The sequence below is a fragment of the Melitaea cinxia genome, chromosome 15 (genome assembly GCF_905220565.1).
Source record: "Melitaea cinxia chromosome 15, ilMelCinx1.1, whole genome shotgun sequence".
Taxonomy (NCBI): domain Eukaryota; kingdom Metazoa; phylum Arthropoda; class Insecta; order Lepidoptera; family Nymphalidae; genus Melitaea; species Melitaea cinxia.
The window spans coordinates 16,140,413-16,162,082 of record NC_059408.1 but is presented as its reverse complement, the minus strand read 5'-3'; the positions used below and the strand labels follow the sequence as shown (position 1 = coordinate 16,162,082).

The 21,670-nt window shown below is 34.6% G+C and overlaps 2 long non-coding RNA genes across 5 annotated transcripts in view; one reads left to right on the top strand and one right to left on the bottom strand.

The window, feature by feature from the left end:
- The window catches only part of LOC123660244, a 286,207-nt gene that overhangs the window by 137,505 nt on the left and 127,032 nt on the right, over positions 1-21,670 (bottom strand). The window lies entirely within an intron of this gene.
- Positions 5,543-20,400, top strand: LOC123660239. 4 transcript variants are annotated; one of them, XR_006744146.1, is made up of 2 exons: positions 5,543-5,554; positions 20,312-20,400. It is a non-coding gene; the product is annotated as an uncharacterized LOC123660239 (long non-coding RNA). The 4 variants fall into 4 exon arrangements; XR_006744147.1 differs by lacking the exon at positions 5,543-5,554 and adding an exon at positions 12,786-12,800; XR_006744149.1 differs by lacking the exon at positions 5,543-5,554 and adding an exon at positions 17,146-17,158.

Below are 21,670 nucleotides of genomic sequence, written 5' to 3'. Positions count from 1 at the left end.
ATTTCAATTTCGTAATTAAATTATTACGAAACATACGGTCCGTCTGACTGTAAGCGATTTCCATAGCCTACCCCCGCTGTCAACTTCGCCATACCCTATAACTCTAACTGCCTTGCTCAAGTAACACAAAACTACTTGTAAACGGTATTAATTGGCTGTGATATTCTGTAAGGTTGTAATATTTTCCTAGTCGGGCTGCTCGAGACTTTAGATTAGACACTTTTTTATAACAATAGGTCGGCAAATAAGCGTACGGCTCAGCTGATGGTACGGGATTATACTAACGCCAGAGGCACTGCAAGCGCGTTGCTTACTCTACCGCTCAATTCCCCCAGGAGCTATCGTGATCTTACTGACCACAGGAACGCAACACTAATTGAAAGCATTATTATTCTGCTATGTTGTTAGGTCGAAGTACTTCGCCAGTCGGGCCGCTCCAGATTGTGAGCAGGATATTCTCTGCTCTGCTTTACCTTAGTTAAACACTTTTTTCCATAACATGCCTCAACGAGTCAGATAATAATTAATTCGTAAACAGTCAAATCATATTTTGTTACAGATTAGCTGTGCCTGCGACTTCGTGTGCGTTTTGGGTATTTACATGTTCAACGTGATTCTTGAAATTGACATAACTTTTTTTATTTATGAACTGATTGACATGACACTAACACTGAATGTTAAGTGAAGCTTACCATAATATATAAGTGAAAACCACATCTAAATCGGATAAGCCGTTTCTGAGATTAGCTTGCACAAACGCACAAACAAACAGACAAACAGATAATAACTCTAACAATCATTGTTTTGGGTGCTATTTGCGTTGGCAAAGGTCCCGATAATATTTGTTCTTGTATATCTTTCATGTACAGATAACGATCCGTTACATTTTTAACCGATTTCCAAAAAAAGGAGGAAGTTCTCAATTTGACTGTTTTTTTTTTATGTTTGTTACTTTTGACTGATTTCGACAATTTGTTTTTAATCAAAATGTGGTGTGTGTCATTTGGTGTCACTTAAATTTATTTGAGATCTAACAACTACTTTTCGAGTTATATCTAATAATGCGTTTTTACTTGACTATTTTTTCGTCGACCTACATCGTATTATACCGCATAACTTTTTACTGAGTGTAGTGATTTTGGTGATTTTTAAATTAATCAAAAGCTGGTGTTTATTATGTGGTCACATTTAAATTTCATTGAGATCTGATAACAACTTTTTGAGTAATCTTTGATAATGCGTATTTACTTGAGTATTTTTTCATCTACCTACGTTGTATTACTTGTCGATGTAATTGAAGTCGGTTTTTTTCGTTTGCGAGCAAATACAATTATTATTATATGTATTGATAAAGCTATTTTATAAACATTTTCATTCGCATCTAGATTATATCAACATCACTTAAACCATAAAGTATCAGCCATCAAGCAGGTTTCATTAAAAGTTTTAGTTAAGTACTAATAAAGTGAAATACCCTCACAAACCAAACAATATAATTAAACACTAACACATCGCTTTAAGCTCGCGTAACTTACTTAACTCTAACGACGTTTAACTACAATCTTATTTATTTCCCAGTTTTAATTGAGATTCGTCTTGATTCGTGTTGTTTTGTTTGTTTCTGTTAAATTAAGCCTTTAAGGGGAATGTGTCTGTGAGGATTGTACATTATGTTGATGTATGAAGGTATGGTTAGCGTGGTAAACATGTTAGGTATGGCTAACGAAATAAAAGATAGTATTAAGTTTGGTTTAATGAGATTAATACTCCAATATCTTAATAACTTAGCTCCTTGATAATAAAAAACGCTTGTATTTTATTTAGCGATGAAATGTGACAACACCAAATAACAACCGCCATTCTGAGATTAACAAATCATCTTAGAAAAAGAAGAAAAAAAGTGATAAAATGAAAACAATTAAATAACTTATTATTTGAACACGAAAAAAAAAGTGATAAAATGAAAACAATTAAATAACTTATTATTTTTTAATTTTCAAAAAGTTTAAAAAAGGAACAACGCTTCTGTCATTTGAATTTTATTACGTCATACTTACAATTATAAACATGAATTACAAAAATTTAAAAAACGAACAACGCTTCTGTCATTTGAATTTTATTACGTCATATTTACAATTATAAACATGCACGATATGGAGGAGTGAAACAGTAAGTACGTCTAACATATAATATGTAACCGATGTTCGTAAATTTCGAAACAGATGTATCCTACGTGTTACTTTTGATCTCTAGCTTATCACATGTCAATCTTCTTCGCGTTCTTCTGCATTTCATCATTATTACAGCCTATACAGTCCACTGCTGGACATAGGCCTCCACAAGTTTACGCCACAAATAACGTGAACTCATGTGTTTTGCCCATAGTCACCACGCTGGGCAGGCGGGTTGGTGACCGCAGTACTGGCTTTGTCGCACCGAAGACGCTGCTGCCCGTCTTCGGCCTATGTATTTCAAAGCCAGCAGTTGGATGGTTATCCCGCCATCGGTCGGCTTCTTAAGTTCCAAGGTGGTTGTGGAACCTTGTTATCCCTTAGTCGCCTCTTACGACACCCACGGGAAGAGAGGGGGTGGCTAAATTCTTTAGTGCCGTAGCCACACAGCACGCATTTAAATCCATTGAAACATTTTAAAACTAACTAAAAAAACCACTGTTAATATTTAGGAATGACGCATACAAATTGGTATTGAGTCATAAATCCGCTACTAGGGTAACTCGCTGTGTTCGCAATAAAACAAGCAATTTGAACTTTATTACAATGAAACAAGGATTCTGGAAACAGTAAAAGTTTTCGCTTCATTAATTCTTCAATTTGGTTAGATAAAAAAACCTTGAATAAGAAAACGATACAATCCGGTGCGAGTATTTACGTTTTTATTTCACCGTTTTATGTCGAAGATGGAGCGCTTTTGTGATAAAAGGAGTTTTTTTCTTCTTAAAGCTGATTAATAATGACTGAATTTTTTCAATTCATTTTTCTATTTTCATTCATAAAACAATTTTTCTTCGGTCACAACAATAAATAATCCTTTACCATTTGCAGGAAATTACGATATCATGGAAGTGGGAATAATTTATAAAGAAAATGCTTACCAATTAAGACTCTAAATCGCTTTTTTTATAAATTTTGACCTTGACAGTAAAGATATGAAAAAGTTAAAATTAAAATATATATTATTATATAAATTAAAAGAAAGAAATTACAGTTTAATTATTTTATTTATTTATTTATTTAACAATTTATGCACACTAGGATAGCAAAAGGAAATAGCTCTTATAAACAATGCTGGTACAAAGGCACTACTTATCCCGTGATGGAATCTCTTCCAGTAGTCCTGCCACAGGAAACTTATAAAACAGTCGCAAAATTAGTTCGTACGGTCTAAACATATACATTTTAATCTTTGATTATAAAAATATAGTTTGAAATTTATTCATACTTATAATGCTATAAAGGACAATGGAATGTTTGTATTATTTAGGTTAGTAAAAAAATTACTCTACAACCTAATAAACATAATAACAGAAAATAGTAAACCTCTTTAAATAATGGAGATACTCCTTCGCCTGATAAAACAGAAGTAACTAAGCAGCTTCAACAATTAAATAAAAAAGTTAACAAATGTCCACTTGTGAAATTTGAGATTTGAAATAAAGATTTAAACATTCAAAGAACGCTTATTTTTGTTAAAAACAGCAAAATTTGAGTTGAATTTTATAAGAATAAAATAATTTATAATAATATTCACATTTTATCTTGACATTCTAAAAATTGTGCAAAAACGCGTAATGTTTACGATGCCGAGCTCGACTGTCAGTGGTGGCGACATCTGCTGAGGGACGCCAACCGAATTATACAATGGAATACGGGTCATTGACACCAGTCTGCTGTCTCTTGGAGTTATTTTTTTTTAATTCATGAAATGACTTAAGAATGACTTTACTTGTGTCTGAATTTTTTTAAGTGTGTTTGTCTTGTTTATTTTATATGTATCTTGTTTTTTTTTTTTGAGAACCAACTCGGGGGTAATCTTATCAACTAAACTGTTCTGTAAAATCTGATTCGAACTCTTATATAACGAGGGCAAAATAATTTCTTGTTTGTAAACTATGCATCATCCAGATACTTCTAGATTGGTAAAACATACTAAGGTTACTTTGAATCAGTCATTTAAGCCTATTGCAGTCCACTGCTGGATTTAGGCCCTACCAAGTTCGCGCCAGACATCTCGGTTTTCCGCAATGCTCATCCAGCCTACACCGGCAACCTTACGTAGATCGTCCAGCGGGCCGGAGGACGTCCCACACTGCGTTTGCCAACACGCGGTCCCATCTCGAGTACATAAATAATCACACACAATAATCATTAACTGAGATAGGGCACAGCAGGAATTTCCTGCTCAAAATATGGAGCAGCCCGACTGGGGTAGTACCTCGACCTTACAGAAGATCACAGCTAAATAATACTGTTTTTAGGCAGTATTGTGTTCCTGTTGGTGAGTAAGGTGACCAGAGCTCCTGGGGGGGGGGGATTGGGTCTGCAACGTGCTTGCGATGCTTCTGGTGTTGCAGGCGTCTATAAGCTACGGTAATCGCTTACCATCAAGTGAGCCGTTCGCTTGTTTGCCGACCTAGTGATATAAAAAAAAATTAAACATTGAAAGTAACTTATGATTTCCATTGAAACGTTCGTCTTATCATAGTTTTTGTATTAAAATGCTTTTTAAATGTAAAACTGTTGTGTTTTTACAAAAGAATGATAAATTATTTTAAATTTTGCAAATAATTAAATGTTGATCATGGATTAACGAAATGGAACGATTACTAGTAATAGTATAATGTTTGTATTTATAATATAGATATTAGTTTACAAACACAAACACACACAGCGTTACTGTTAGTTTTATTTGCGTTTCTATAACCTCGACAAAGAATTATATCCAACTAGGACCTTTGGATGTGTGGTTCATTTTTAATTTCTTATTTATTTGTATATCACTCCTACCAAACATACGCTTTCAAAACCCCAATTTAACAAAACATTATTTTGATAATTGAACATACGATATGAAAAGATCCATAACAAATCCTATTGTATTTATTCCCGTGTATACTGCGTCTTCAAATCTGAAGAATCAGCAAATATTTACGTCACTTTTAATGGCGGGTGTCGCTGACATTCGTAGAATAAACGACGAACACTCGTCTCCTATTCGGCGGGAACGAACAATGGATCTTCAAAATGCCTATCTTGTACTGGGAATATTTTTTTACGCCGGCTACGTTTGACTAGCGGTTGTACTCGAGTCGTATTAATTACGTCACGTTGTTTTCTGGTAATGACATATCAAGTTATTAAGTTTGACAATTTGTATATCGATCGCTGTGAAAAATGAGTGTTAATTTCTAACCACATTAGTTTTATTTTTTCTTTTGTGTTGGACTCGCAGTAATACTATGTTATAAATTACAAATTGTTTATATAGTTGAATTTCTCATGTAATTGAATTTATTGTAATTCTTTATGAGAATAAAGTTTCTATAACCATATAAGTTAGTAAGTTTTTCATTAAAGATGTTATTACAATACATCTTTGCCTTTAGTGATTTTGATTCCGTATTATAGCGTTATTGTCGTTATCGTAGCGTCATTGTCACATGTTATTTATTTTCTGACAATAATCAGATTTTTTTTAATAATCTTTTTGCCTAACAGGGGCTAGCATTCTAATATTGGGATAGGATTCTAAATTTTGTACACAGGTTTTTTTGAAGTAGAATTTTATAGTAAAAAATATTTTTGATTCACTATAAATAATTGACGACGCATGGCGCAGCGGTCGTGGGTTCGATTCCCGCTCACGACAGACATTTGTATCGGCCATATAAATGTTTGTCGTGGTCTGGGCGTTGTGCTTGTGTATTGTGTGTTTCCGGACCCCCGACACAGGAGAAACTCCTACTGGGGGCCGTTGAAGGGGAAGCGTTTTTTTATCTATTAAAAAAAATACGTATTCAAAGAAACATCTAGTTTTTTTTAAGCTATTTTAGCTTGTACTTATTTTATATTTCTCATTATTTTTATAATATTCCTTCATTATATCCAGATTTAGTAATTATAGGATCACTCCTAACAATAACACTTAAAATGTTATCAGCGAATATTCAGAAAAATACATACAGACCACTGTAAAACCTTTTAAACAAATCTTAAGGAAATCATTCAAATATTATTAAGAAAAAAAAAATAAAAAAGAAACAAATACTGTTACCACAAAATAATGAAAGAAATACAAAGAACAAATATCTAAGTGCCTTCATTAGTTTCCCTAATGGAAAAATCAAAGTTATAAGAAACTTGTTACGTAGGAGTAATCTTTGAATCTGCCAAAATATGAAGGTAGCAGGAAAGTTGGTACACAATTTGTCATGTCACGTTGTATATGAGAATTTTCTACGATATTAGATAATCTCTGTTTTCTTGGTCTTTTACTATCAAAAAGTGTGTGTAAGAATATAACCAGAAAATATTATTATTTAATCAAAATCTATTATTTTAGAGGATTTTCTAATGGAAAAACCAAACATTGCACTCAAGTAGGAATAAATACGATATAAAATCCTATGTAAATAACAGTGTTAGTTTTGACGCTGAAGCAGATCACTTCAGATCTACTAACAAAGTCCACTGCTGGAGATGGGGAGGATTTGCCCGTAGTCAGTACGCTGGGCAGGCGGGTTGGTGACTGCAGGGCTGGCTTTGTCGCACCAAAGACGCTGCTGCCCGTCTTCGGCCTGTGTATTTGAAAGTCAGCAGTTAGATGGCTATCCCGCCATCGGTCGATTTTTTAAGTTCCAAGGTGGTAGTGGAACTGTGTTATCCCTTAATCGCCTCTTACGACCCCCACGGGAAGAGAGGCGTGGCTATATTCTTTGCTGCCGTAATCACACAGCATTGTAACAGATACAACCTTTTTTTTCGAAGCTTATCACGCTTTTAGCCCGAAATAAGTAACCAAGTAAATACGGTAAGAAGTAAGTTAATTTCTCGGAGGTTTAACAAAAGCCCTCGCGATCATTAGCCGCTCGAACATGAACGATTAACGCGATCCTAGGAGATTTATTGAGGAAACACGAAAAATAAATTACGACTTAATCGTTCTTTTATACGTATACATAATCATAACTATGTTCCAAATACTCATTTGGTTTTAATAACTTAGGTCCTGCTTCACCAGTCGTAGATAGCGCATGATGGATGATGATATCCACTAGATAAAACATTTTGATTATTCTTTTTCGCTTCAGCCTGTAATATCCCACTACTGGGCATAGGCCTCTTTCCCCATCTAGGAGAAGGATCAGAGCTTAATCCACCACGCTGCTCCAATTCGGGTTGGCGAATATATTTCCTACTATGAGTAACGATCGCTATCAGGTGTACATGATAACAACCGGGACCAACGGCTTAACGTGCTCTCCGAGGCACGGTGGGGAGACCCACAAGGACTACACAAACACCCAGACCACGGCAAACACCTGTGTGGCCAATAAAAATCTTTGTCATATGCGGGGATCGAACCCGCAACCGCCAAGCGCAACAGGTACAATCCATGGCTGTGACCGTAGCGCCAACGCGGCGTCATTATTCTTCTCATTATTCTTTTTCAGCAAAGATTAAAATTATTAAGACTTTTGTAATCGTGAACATCAAATATCACCACATCTTCGTGAAATACAATAAAATAAGTAATTTAAGAGGCAATACCGAATAATTATTACGCATTATTTTGTTTTAGTGAATTATTACAAATAACATAAAAATACACTAACCCAATCGCGTGATCTTAACCAAACAGAAACTGTAACTTAAAACAATTTAACGATAAAAATAATACAGCAAACAATTGACACAATACATAATTAATTCAATGTATAAATTATGCACCTAGCTTTATCAATAAAACCACAATACATACACGCAATAATAATCAAATTTAAACCTTAGTTGCTTATTTTAAAGTTGTTTTTAGAACAAACATTGTTACCTTACAATCAGTCGTTCCCATTCACAACTGTTACAATTAAGTCGCCTCTTTCTCGTGCGAGCCCTGGATAAGACCGCTAATCCTATCCTGACCCTTCGTTTAGTAAACTAGTTCTCGATTCATCAAGCTATGCGATAGATTTTTCCATACATTTATTTATTAATCTTTGAGATACAAATGTTAATGTACGAAAAAAGGGTAAAACTAATACATTTTTCAATATTCATATTGGAATTAAATAAACCTAATTAAGTGAGAAGCCGTACAGATTAGCAAAATGAAATAGGAATTGTAGAAAATACAAAATATGATGGAAAGCAACATCATCATCGACAACATCACAACAATATCTCATCTAATTCGTTGTATAAAATAGGAATGTTCTAGAATGTGGAAACCGGCAGATGATACTATAATTTACCACAGTGATTTCTCAAAACTGACAACGATGGAATCGAATGACCAACGAGAAAATTATTGACTATGGAATACTATCATCCATTAGGTTAATAATAGCTGAAATCAGACGCAGTGAACGGTATTCATTCACAGCACAAGATTACAGATAAGAAAAAATGATCCATACAGAAAGTCTATGCTTGTGATCACCATCTAGCTGCAATGGCGACTTGTAAGTTTTTACATTTACACGACGCCGTAAAGTAAAGCAGCAGACCCCATAGCATTATCATCGTATCAAAGAGAGCACCAACCTTAAGTTGTCCCTCAACAGTACGATGTTAATATTTTATTGCAAAACCAGCTTACAGTCGGTCCACAAGGCCTCGGAATTCGGGGCTCAGCCTAAGAAGATTTAATTGAATATATGGATTCCTTGTAAGCTGATTATTGTATAACATATATGTTAGATATAAACGGATCGAACCTCAGAACCTTGCTTACGTCACTGAAATTCGAAAACAAGCAAATGTCTCAGTTTTTAATCAACTTCAAAAACTAGAGGAAAAACTTGGACTGTATTTTTTATGTATGTTGTCTCAGAAGTTTTGACTGGGTGGGTTACCTCATGACTTTTATCTGGTGGATTGATTTCAATAATTCTTTTTTAACCTAAAGCTGATGCTTATCATTGGGTCCCATTATAGTTTAATCAAATCTGACAAGTAGTTTTAAAACTACCCTCATATTGCGTATTCAATTATATTCGACTACCTACATTCATAATTTTCTCGTTTTATTACTTATCCGTGCAAATTAAAGTCAATTTCTTTTTTGTTTAAGAACAAAAACAAATATCAATATATGTATATACTAGCTGTGCCCGCGACTTCGTTTGCGTGGAATCACAAAAAAAAATATTGTTCAGTTCACAGAGTTAAAAAATAAATAAATTTCTGAAATAAAAGTAGCTTAAGTTGCTCCTTATTACATCAGCTATTTGCCAGTAAAAGTCCTGTAAAAATCGGTCCAGCCGTTTCAGAGATAAGCCGGAATAAACAGACAGAAAGACAGACAAACTGACAAAATTTGTAAAAAATGTTATTTTAGTATATGTACCGTGTTTATATCCACATAAATTTAGTAATACATGTTTCTTTTTTTAATATTACAAACAGACACTCTAATTTTATTTATTTGTAAAGATCTATATCTCCAAGTCTCTAGTCCAATAATGGTTATCAAAGGGTAACATGATATGGTATAATAATTTGCTTAGCCTGAATTTCATACGTTGAAAATGTTAAAGTATGTGAAACTAATTCAATAAATGCTCAACAGACCCTCAAACGGTACAATAAACTCGGATTCCCTTTTTACCACTGATGGGTACTTTATCAAAGGGTGGAAAACCGCAAGCAATCACTTGTATAAAAGACGTACTATCTGCAACCTTACTCACCTAGGGATTCGATTGATCCAAGTATAAAGTGAATAGATCTTTAAGCATTTAGATTCAATACAAAAACTTTTCCAGAATTTCCAATTATTTTTTTAACTTATTTAGGCTTTTTACTACAAAATACGCGTGCCTACTAAAACTCTACTAAGACTCTAGTTTCTACTTATACCAGCGTAGCAGTCTTAATGAATGAAATTTTTGTTTAAAATCTGGAGAAACCGAGTATGTCAAATCGATTTCAAATAATCGTGTTTACTCGCAAACGAAAAAAACCGACTTCAATTACATCGACAAGTAATACAATGTAGGTAGACGAAAAAAATTAACAAACGCACTAGTCGTCACTACGATTTTCGAGGGATTTCCTCAATTTCTCTGAGATTCTATCATAAGATCCTGGTTTCCTTATAATGGTACTACACTTGGGATATCTTCTTTCCAAAAAAAAATAATTATCAAAATCGGTCCATAAAGAACGAAATTATCCCCGAACATACATACATATATATATATATATATATATATATATATATACGGTCGAATTGTGTAACCTCCTCCTTTTTCAAAGTCGTTCAAAAAGGCGGAGGTTCCATTCGTTTGTATATATTTTTTTATGTGTGTTACTGCATAACTTTTTACGGGCCGTTCTGATATGTACAAATTAAATTGCATAATATAACAATAGAAAATTACAACTATACAATTCTGCATTTGTTAACTGACTTAAAAAAAGAACGAGGTTTTCAATCCTGACAACCGACAGCTTAACGTGCTCTCCGAGCCACGATGTGGAGACCCAAAAGAACAAACAACCAGACCGTAACTATTTGTACAATTACAAAAACCCATCCCGTGTGGAAATCGAACGCGCAATCACCGGTGTGTGAGCGCCTGCAACACTACACTAGAGCGATGTCACTCTGAAAACTTTGAAACTAATTTTAGATATAATATTAATAAATAGGATTCAGTTAAATATTTTAATGTTTTAGATTTCCTACGATAAAGACATTTCACTTATTTTTGACGACTACGAAATACAGTTAAATCCACACCATTATCGAGGATAGAACTAGAGACGAAACTCCTTGTATCATATATTATTTCTCGCTCTGAAGGACCATGAGATAGTTCGTCCCCTCCTTGAGGGAACTTGTCACCTGCTTACTGAGATTTACCGTCGCTTGGAACAAGCGCAGTAACAAAGTGCGAGATCAGAGGAATTCTGAGGATAATGTGCTTAGATAGAACACTATTTATCGTTGAGGATTATGAAGAACTGAGTTACTTGATTTTCTTATATTTTATAACTTTACAATTCACTTTTACTTTCATAAATAAATTATAATATTTCATATTTTTTATAATAATATTTTTGATGAACAATGCTATCTATGTATATGACTCTAACACTATACTGTTAGAGTCTGTCTTACTTTATCTATCGACTCTGCCGAGTCGTCGACATCAACAAAACGGTCTTTCTGTCCTTTGACAAAGTCCTTCACGATTTCCTTCTACCCTGTTCTTGTTGTTATTGATTGTTTACCATAACGTCCATCAAAAAATATACTTAATTTGTGAGCTATTCGGGAAAAGCAAATATACAAAAATATACTCACATATTTGGAAGTACCTATCCCTGAAATAAACATAACCATAACTCGCGGGAAACTATTCTATGCATCTCAAAGAATAACATTTCGACCGTGATTAGAAACACAAGCACCATCGACGCACACTTCTCAAGAACATTACTGGTACAGAGAACAGTGGATAGGGAAATGGCATCACAAATGAAAAAAAAATAAATACCAAATACGGTGTAGTAGGTAAAGTAAGAATTTATTTTCATGCCTGCCTAATATTAACCTCATGTAAGCTAATAGATACAGATTACTAATTTCAAATTAATTGTGTCTATTGATATCTATTTATGTACGTTTGTGTGAAGGTATTAATTAAATTTTAAAAATTAGTGCACTATGTATCAAGAAACTTAGTTTCATCATCGCTTATCTAATCAGCATACCACATTTATTGGCCAATAGCTAAGCTGTAATGTAACATCTGTATATATTCACTACTGGGCAAAGGTATCCTTAAAAAAATGTAAATATATAACTTCTCTATATCATGTATTTAAATATTAAAAATATTATTTCAGTGCTTAAATAATCTGTAAAAATCTGTTTCAGTATATTCTTATCTTTTATTATTTAATCTGCCATTTCCAATGAATTCGTATTCTAAGGCACGTGTATAGAACAATTTAGCGGTATATAGCGACCCTACAGAAGTCGCCCTCCAATTTATTGAACTCGGTCGGCTTTCCCCAAAAAAGGGTCTCGAGATTCCGTCAAATCTTACCGATTCTGAAACTGAAGATCTTTATAAAGCTGTTGAAACGTGTCGAGTTGAACACTTTTATGAAGTAATAGTTTTACGGTTAATATAAGAATGAAACCCAAATAATTTGCCCGCTTTTTTAAATAGCTTACAAAGGCTTTACACTCAACAGCCCCCCGTAAAATATTTTCCTGTGTCGGGGGTCTGGAAACACACACAATACACAAACAGAAGCCCAGACCACGATAAACTTTTTTATGACCTACATCGTCATGTGTGCAAATCAAACCAGCGATCGCCAGCGCAACAGCTACTGCTGTGACTGCTGCTTCAACGCGTTATCAAACTTATTACAGCATATCGATAAGGAATAAAGATGCATTTAATTTTTTTTTTTTGGTAAAAGTTTTTTTTTTTTCATTATTTTCTCATGAGAAATTTGGTTTAATACGTAAATGAAAACAAAATTTCGCTTTATATAATTGTCTTAACTCTTTTAGACTTCTAAAATATATGAATAACTGTATGTAATAAATGATAACATTTGATTAAAAAAAAATCTATACAAATAAATATTTTAAATAAATAAAGGTTCAAAGTCATAATACTATGGTAAGATCCTTTTTTAAGTTTAACGAATAATTGAATTTATTTTCATGTAATACATACAAGAATTCATTCCTGTCTTATCAGCCATTCGATCACACATACAACATGCACAAACGCCTATATTAGTACACATATAAGTGAGAATCATACTCACAAGCCGTGTTCAAGAAAAATACATATATATTTTTTTTATGTCTTGTATTACCAACTCTATATAAATATGGTTTAAATGTCTACCGTCAATATCCCAGTCAGGATTACAGAAGACTGCAAGTCTCTTATACTAAGTCTGTTTATTGCTATTATCGGCGAGATCTCACTAGATCGGGGATGCTAACAATTGTACTTTGAGAAATAATTCTTTTTTTGTCTTGACACTTTGAAAGTTACGAGCTTTTTTACGCTGAATTCTTCGGAAAAAAACTTTTATAAATCTCACAAGCAATTTATAAAAACGTCTTGTCTATATAAATAAAAATAAATTGCTTAGTACATTGGTAACAGCATAAAATGACACCTAGTAATTAAATATTAGGTTAATTTTTAATATTATGTTAAATTATATATATATATACCAATTGTAACGCTGTTGGTTTTCGAATAAAATAATAAAAAACAAATAAATAACATTCAATCGATTATCGATTATCGATTATATAACTCTTTTTTGTGTTTTCTATTACCAAGATAAAGCTATATACCCGTAATATATAAAAAATCGACTGATTTACGACGAGAAAAATATGGCGTTATGGAGTTTTTTCCTCTACTTACGCTGTATTACTTGTCTATGTAATTGAAGTCGGTTTTTTTTTTCGTTTACGATTCAGCCTCTAACATCCCACTGCTGGGCATCGGCCTCTTTCTTCCATATAGGAGAAGGATAGGAGCTTAATCAGCCACGCTGCTCCACTGCGGGTTGGTTACACTACACCAGAGCAACGTCTGTTTGTTGTGAACTTTGTTTGCATGTATATAATGTTAAGTAGGAGCAATTTAACGCTCTGCTAATGATATTTATTGAACAGTGTTTTCCGAAATATATGGTTTTCCATATAAATGTAATGAAAGTCCTGAAAAAAGGTTCTATAATTCTGAAAGAAATTTGGTGAGGTTTTGTGAAAACTACAAAAAAAATCTATATTATTTATAAAAAAAAATTCAATACATGAAACTACAATCTATATATATGAAAATTTCGTGTCACGATGTATGTTTCAGATAAATTCTGAAACTACTTAACCAATTTTTATCAAATTTTGTAAGCATCTGTAATTTAGTCAAACTTGGGAGATATGGTAGTTTTTATCTAAATTGGACCCGGTAGGTGGCGCTGCTATCGGTATGTAAGCAATCGAATTTGGTAGCTGTTTTCCGGGCAGGACAACGTCTGCCTGGCTCGCTAGTTATATAATATATTATAGTTCCGCTTCAGCCTGTAATATCCCACTACTGGGCATAGGCCTCTTTCCCCATGTAGGAGAAGGATTAGAGCTTAATCCACCACGCTGCTCCAATACGGGTTGGCGGATATATTCCAGGAGTACATGATAACAACCGGGACCGACGGCTTAACGTGCTCTCCGAGGCACGGTGGGGAGACCCCACAAGGACTGCACAAACACCCAGACCACGGCAAACACCTGTATGGCCAATACAAATGTTTGTCATGTGCGGGGATCAAACCCGCAACTGCCAGCGCAACAGATACAATCCTTGGCTGTAACCGTTGCGCCAACTCGGTGTCAAAATATATCGTAGTAAATGATGCTAATTAATAATAATGGTCTATTAGCGAAGAGTTTCTTAAGAAACCTTCGCTTGGCTGTTGGATCAAGGGTCGGATTCAAAAGACAGTGTTGCTTGAAACGACACGCATTGTGAGGAGGTTCCTCAGCCTAGAGCCTTAACTACTAGCGGCCTGGGCCTCGGCCTGCCACCGGAAGACTACTATTTTATTATTTTTATTTGTCTTTGGCATTTTTTAAATATATATTTTTTAAATATATTAAAAAATAAATTTTAAAAATTCTAATTTTATTTTAAATTATAATATTAGTAACCTCTTCTTTCAAGATATTTCACGACCAAAAATCGAAACATTTAACCTTAACATCACTTAGTCATTTTCATTGCTATATTGGCATTACTTACTTTGGCTAGAACATATTTAAGTGTCATTAAACCTTGGAGTAAAAACTTATCCCCGACCTTTACGACTCTCGTAACATGTAATGGGAGGATCTTGGATACATTTGTCAGGGACTTTCGCATTTGAAAAAATTCGAAGGCCAGAGTCTTTGTGTATTAAAATGAGTAAGATATTGTCTTAATTATTTTCAAACATATCTTTAGGCTATACAAGTGTTTTTCGTGGTCTAGGCGCGTTTGTTCTTCTGTCTCAAAGCTTTTTGTGTTCTAAGAGGCGCGGTAGGAAAGCTAAAAAATCATGTCCAGAACAGAATTTTTGAATGCTTATATAATTTTACTTTTATAACTATAAATAGCTTCCAATAGACGCAACTATCCGAAATATACTATAATCGTATCAATTTGTCTCATTTACTTAAAAGGAAAAGTAGAGACAGGCAAATTAAAATTAATAATACGGGTAGATAAAAACAGTAATTACGATAGGTGAAATGGACATAAAATGGCTGACTTGATATCATCAAAGAGTGATATTTTATTATGCTCATCAATAGTCTATTAAAACTTCTGATTACTTACATATACCCTACATGATTGACCATTTCTTATATGAATAAAAAATACCCTATCATTACAGACGATGTACACATGACGGTAATCCTAAGAACATGTGAAGGGCAGATCTCGGCCATATAACTCACAGAACGCCACGCCTCTTCTAAGGGATCCGTTTATATGAATGGTTGACAATGGTATATGTACAGTAATATTACAGAAACTATTCAACTAAAAAATTTATGTCAAAATTTTGAAATTATATTAGAAATTTAAAAGGCCTTCTTAAACACAATTTTGTCTGTAAACTAATAATTAAAGTGTACCACCAGTATCGCATTAATTAGTAGTACCCTACTACCGCTATTTTGACAATAATTGGTAAGCCGGAATTCTTCCATATAACTCTGATAGCGTGATGTAACTGAGTTCACTGCCATCTAGTGACGTGTGCGTTACCCAACACCATCATATCATGTTTTATAGTTAGTTACAGTCCAAAATCATCCGAAATAATGATAAGTAAAAAAACGAGTGTGCTTTAGACCACAAGACTGCAGTAAAACTTACAAAACATAACTCTCTCTTTCTGCCTTCAGTAACACATATCTTCATCTCAAATTTCGTTCGCCTCGCCCGATCACACTTTTTGTAACGCTCTTGTCATGCATTCACAAGCTTACTCCCCAGGTCAAAGGTCGTCATAATTAAAGGCCCCCAGTAAGATGTGCATCATATGTCGATGGTTCGAAAACACACAACACGCTAGTACAACGTATGTATGACATAGAAAAAATGCCACGTACAGAAATCAGTTAATAGTTGTGGCCTGTGTGCCAACGTTTATTCACACTTCAGCCTATTGCAGTCCACTGCTGGACCTCCACAAGTTCCTGCCAAAAATGGCGTGAACTCATGTGTTTTATATATATAACGTTTATTATATATCATATAAGAAATAATATACCCAAGTAAATGTACTAAATAAAAGGAAAGCAGTATTTTTTATTAATCAGTGAGCCGCACCGTGTATTTTTTCGGCATGTCACAATGACGACGTCGGAGTTTTTGCTGCATTTCTTCCATTACCCTTGGAAGGGTGGGTGAAGGCAGAAGGGGGGAGGGAAGATTGATGGCGTCCTCACGCAAAGCTCGACATGAGATCTGGTAATTAAATGTATTGCGTAAAAAACGTTAACTAAATCAATCATGTCGTGTATTACGCATGATTGAAAATAATAAAAACAAAGTTGTTGGAAATGGGTTGGTTGTTAAATGTATATTGAGCAATTTCATTAATTAAAAAAAAATATTTTATCAAAAAAGGATACATATTGAAATAAATATATATCTATAAACTTCTTCTGTACTCGAGGAAGAGGCTCATCAGTAGGATGATTCATTATACTTGAATGTGGATACTTTGATAGAGACCTACATACGTTCATCTCAGTATTAGGATAAAAGGCTAGAAATTAGACAACTCAACTATCTCAGTCAGTCTTAATGTATTCTTAATATGCTACTATTACATATAAGATGTGGTATAAAACTATAAAAATATATGTACGATTTTTATTTTTGTGTTACCCACAATTAGGAATTCTAAACATTTTTGAATATCATATCAAAAATTGACCGCTCCAGCGGGATTCGAACCCGCGTCTTCGACATACCGTGTCGACGCTCTAGCCAATTAAGCTATGGAACGATATACCACTAGAGCGAAACTTTTGATATGATGATTTTTACTTTCGGTTTAAGCGAACCGTGGCGCCGTCTATAGTGAGTTCTTTACAGAGACTCGTAACTATTCAAAGTTTCATATTACAATGAAAATCTTTGACAGGAGACGACACCATGCTATTTTTAATATGTACGATTTTTATTTTTGTGTTACCCACAATTAGGAATTCTAAACATTTTTGAATATCATATCAAAAATTGACCGCTCCAGCGGGATTCGAACCCGCGTCTTCGACATACCGTGTCGACGCTCTAGCCAATTAAGCTATGGAACGATATACCACTAGAGCGAAACTTTTGATATGATGATTTTTACTTTCGGTTTAAGCGAACCGTGGCGCCGTCTATAGTGAGTTCTTTACAGAGACTCGTAACTATTCAAAGTTTCATATTACAATGAAAATCTTTGACAGGAGACGACACCATGCTATTTTTAATATGTACGATTTTTATTTTTGTGTTACCCACAATTAGGAATTCTAAACATTTTTGAATATCATATCAAAAATTGACCGCTCCAGCGGGATTCGAACCCGCGTCTTCGACATACCGTGTCGACGCTCTAGCCAATTAAGCTATGGAACGATATACCACTAGAGCGAAACTTTTGATATGATGATTTTTACTTTCGGTTTAAGCGAACCGTGGCGCCGTCTATAGTGAGTTCTTTACAGAGACTCGTAACTATTCAAAGTTTCATATTACAATGAAAATCTTTGACAGGAGACGACACCATGCTATTTTTAATATGTACGATTTTTATTTTTGTGTTACCCACAATTAGGAATTCTAAACATTTTTGAATATCATATCAAAAATTGACCGCTCCAGCGGGATTCGAACCCGCGTCTTCGACATACCGTGTCGACGCTCTAGCCAATTAAGCTATGGAACGATATACCACTAGAGCGAAACTTTTGATATGATGATTTTTACTTTCGGTTTAAGCGAACCGTGGCGCCGTCTATAGTGAGTTCTTTACAGAGACTCGTAACTATTCAAAGTTTCATATTACAATGAAAATCTTTGACAGGAGACGACACCATGCTATTTTTAATATGTACGATTTTTATTTTTGTGTTACCCACAATTAGGAATTCTAAACATTTTTGAATATCATATCAAAAATTGACCGCTCCAGCGGGATTCGAACCCGCGTCTTCGACATACCGTGTCGACGCTCTAGCCAATTAAGCTATGGAACGATATACCACTAGAGCGAAACTTTTGATATGATGATTTTTACTTTCGGTTTAAGCGAACCGTGGCGCCGTCTATAGTGAGTTCTTTACAGAGACTCGTAACTATTCAAAGTTTCATATTACAATGAAAATCTTTGACAGGAGACGACACCATGCTATTTTTAATATGTACGATTTTTATTTTTGTGTTACCCACAATTAGGAATTCTAAACATTTTTGAATATCATATCAAAAATTGACCGCTCCAGCGGGATTCGAACCCGCGTCTTCGACATACCGTGTCGACGCTCTAGCCAATTAAGCTATGGAACGATATACCACTAGAGCGAAACTTTTGATATGATGATTTTTACTTTCGGTTTAAGCGAACCGTGGCGCCGTCTATAGTGAGTTCTTTACAGAGACTCGTAACTATTCAAAGTTTCATATTACAATGAAAATATCGTTCCATAGCTTAATTGGCTAGAGCGTCGACACGGTATGTCGAAGACGCGGGTTCGAATCCCGCTGGAGCGGTCAATTTTTGATATGATATTCAAAAATGTTTAGAATTCCTAATTGTGGGTAACACAAAAATAAAAATCGTACATATTAAAAATAGCATGGTGTCGTCTCCTGTCAAAGATTTTCATTGTAATATGAAACTTTGAATAGTTACGAGTCTCTGTAAAGAACTCACTATAGACGGCGCCACGGTTCGCTTAAACCGAAAGTAAAAATCATCATATCAAAAGTTTCGCTCTAGTGGTATATCGTTCCATAGCTTAATTGGCTAGAGCGTCGACACGGTATGTCGAAGACGCGGGTTCGAATCCCGCTGGAGCGGTCAATTTTTGATATGATATTCAAAAATGTTTAGAATTCCTAATTGTGGGTAACACAAAAATAAAAATCGTACATATTAAAAATAGCATGGTGTCGTCTCCTGTCAAAGATTTTCATTGTAATATGAAACTTTGAATAGTTACGAGTCTCTGTAAAGAACTCACTATAGACGGCGCCACGGTTCGCTTAAACCGAAAGTAAAAATCATCATATCAAAAGTTTCGCTCTAGTGGTATATCGTTCCATAGCTTAATTGGCTAGAGCGTCGACACGGTATGTCGAAGACGCGGGTTCGAATCCCGCTGGAGCGGTCAATTTTTGATATGATATTCAAAAATGTTTAGAATTCCTAATTGTGGGTAACACAAAAATAAAAATCGTACATATTAAAAATAGCATGGTGTCGTCTCCTGTCAAAGATTTTCATTGTAATATGAAACTTTGAATAGTTACGAGTCTCTGTAAAGAACTCACTATAGACGGCGCCACGGTTCGCTTAAACCGAAAGTAAAAATCATCATATCAAAAGTTTCGCTCTAGTGGTATATCGTTCCATAGCTTAATTGGCTAGAGCGTCGACACGGTATGTCGAAGACGCGGGTTCGAATCCCGCTGGAGCGGTCAATTTTTGATATGATATTCAAAAATGTATAAAAATATATTTTAAAAGATTTTTGCGCAGTAGATTCCTTTTAAAGCTTAAATAAACAAATGATCAAAATTTAAAGCGTTAGCATTTCTGTATAAATATGTATTTATGTATCAAGTGTATGTTGCTAAGTATATATGTATTATATACTAATAATTTTGAATGTATATATTACAGAATAATTTTATAGCTCTATTATTATTATTAGCATTTTGTTACTTTATCACTCTTGCTTTACTGTGTCCCGTAACATCGTTTCTCACCACCATGGATAGACATGTAGAGATCTCGTATAGAGATAAGTTCACCCTTGCGAACATTCTTTGTAAACATGATTTATAATTATGCTTTTAAAGTGCAATAAAGAATATACATTCATATTAAATGTAATATGACTTGACGTGTTCAATGACTGGGGAGGTACTTAAACGTAACAGAAGACCACAGTCAGATAACTTTTTCTTGTGGTGAGTAAGGTAGCCAGCTTTTCTGGGGAAGTTTGGGAATAGTCGGCAATGCTCTGATAATGCTTCTGGTATTACAGGCGTCTATTAACTGCGATATCCGCTTACCATGTCGACCGTGCTATGGGGCTACGGCAAAGAATATAGCCACCCCTCTCTTCCCGTGGGTGTCACAAGAGGCGACTAACTTAAGAAGCCGACCTATGGCGGGATAACCATCTAACCACTGACTTTGAAACACACAGGCCGAAGACGGGCAGCAGTGTCTTAGGTGCAAAAGCCAGCCCTGCGGTCACCAACCCGCCTGCCCAGAGTGGTGACTATGGGCAACACACATGAGTTCACGCATTTTTGGCGCGAACTTGTGGAGGCCTATGTCCAGCAGTGGACTGCAATAGGCTGGAATGATGATGATGATGATGATGATGTCGAAGGTACGGTTTTTTGCCACCTTTGTAACTTAAAAAAAGTGTACAGTCCAAGAAACTATTACATACCTATCAACCAAATAAATAAATGATGATCATAATTATCTAATAATACATCATTAATCTAATAATACAGAGAATTATTATTTTCCTTTGTAAAGGGTAGTTTCTCGTTTTTTGATGAGCACTCGGTACAAAAAAACGCAAGCCTGAAAGTGACATTAAAACTTTTGAAACTCACACTCAGGTTTCTTTTGTGAAAGAGGTTTGTCTTTCACGCTCACTCAAGTTATAAACTTAGTCTTGCGACGAATTTAATTTTATAATTTTATCACATTCTACTGTCATTACACAGATCAACATTTTTTTACCTTGTTCCAAGACAATTCTATAAGCAATAAAATATATTAGACGCGTCATTAAGCTCAAATCTACCTCTTACATAGAGAAAAACGCCTATGCCCAGCAGTGGGATGGCACAGGCTCTACGTTTGGACGTGTCATTTGTTAATTTATAATAATAATAAATCTTATCATCATTCGGACGTTTTCTGAATGTGTGTTTGTTATAAAATTGTTTCTTTTAGTATTCTAAATTAATGAGTCAAACATTTTCCTATTTTTTAGGATTCCGTACCACAAAAGGAAAAAATGGATCCCTTATTCCTATAAGATTATATCACATTGTTGTCCGTCTGTCTGTCTAGACCCTTTTTGTCAGGAACGCGTGGAGGTATCAAGCTGAAATTCATATCAAATACTG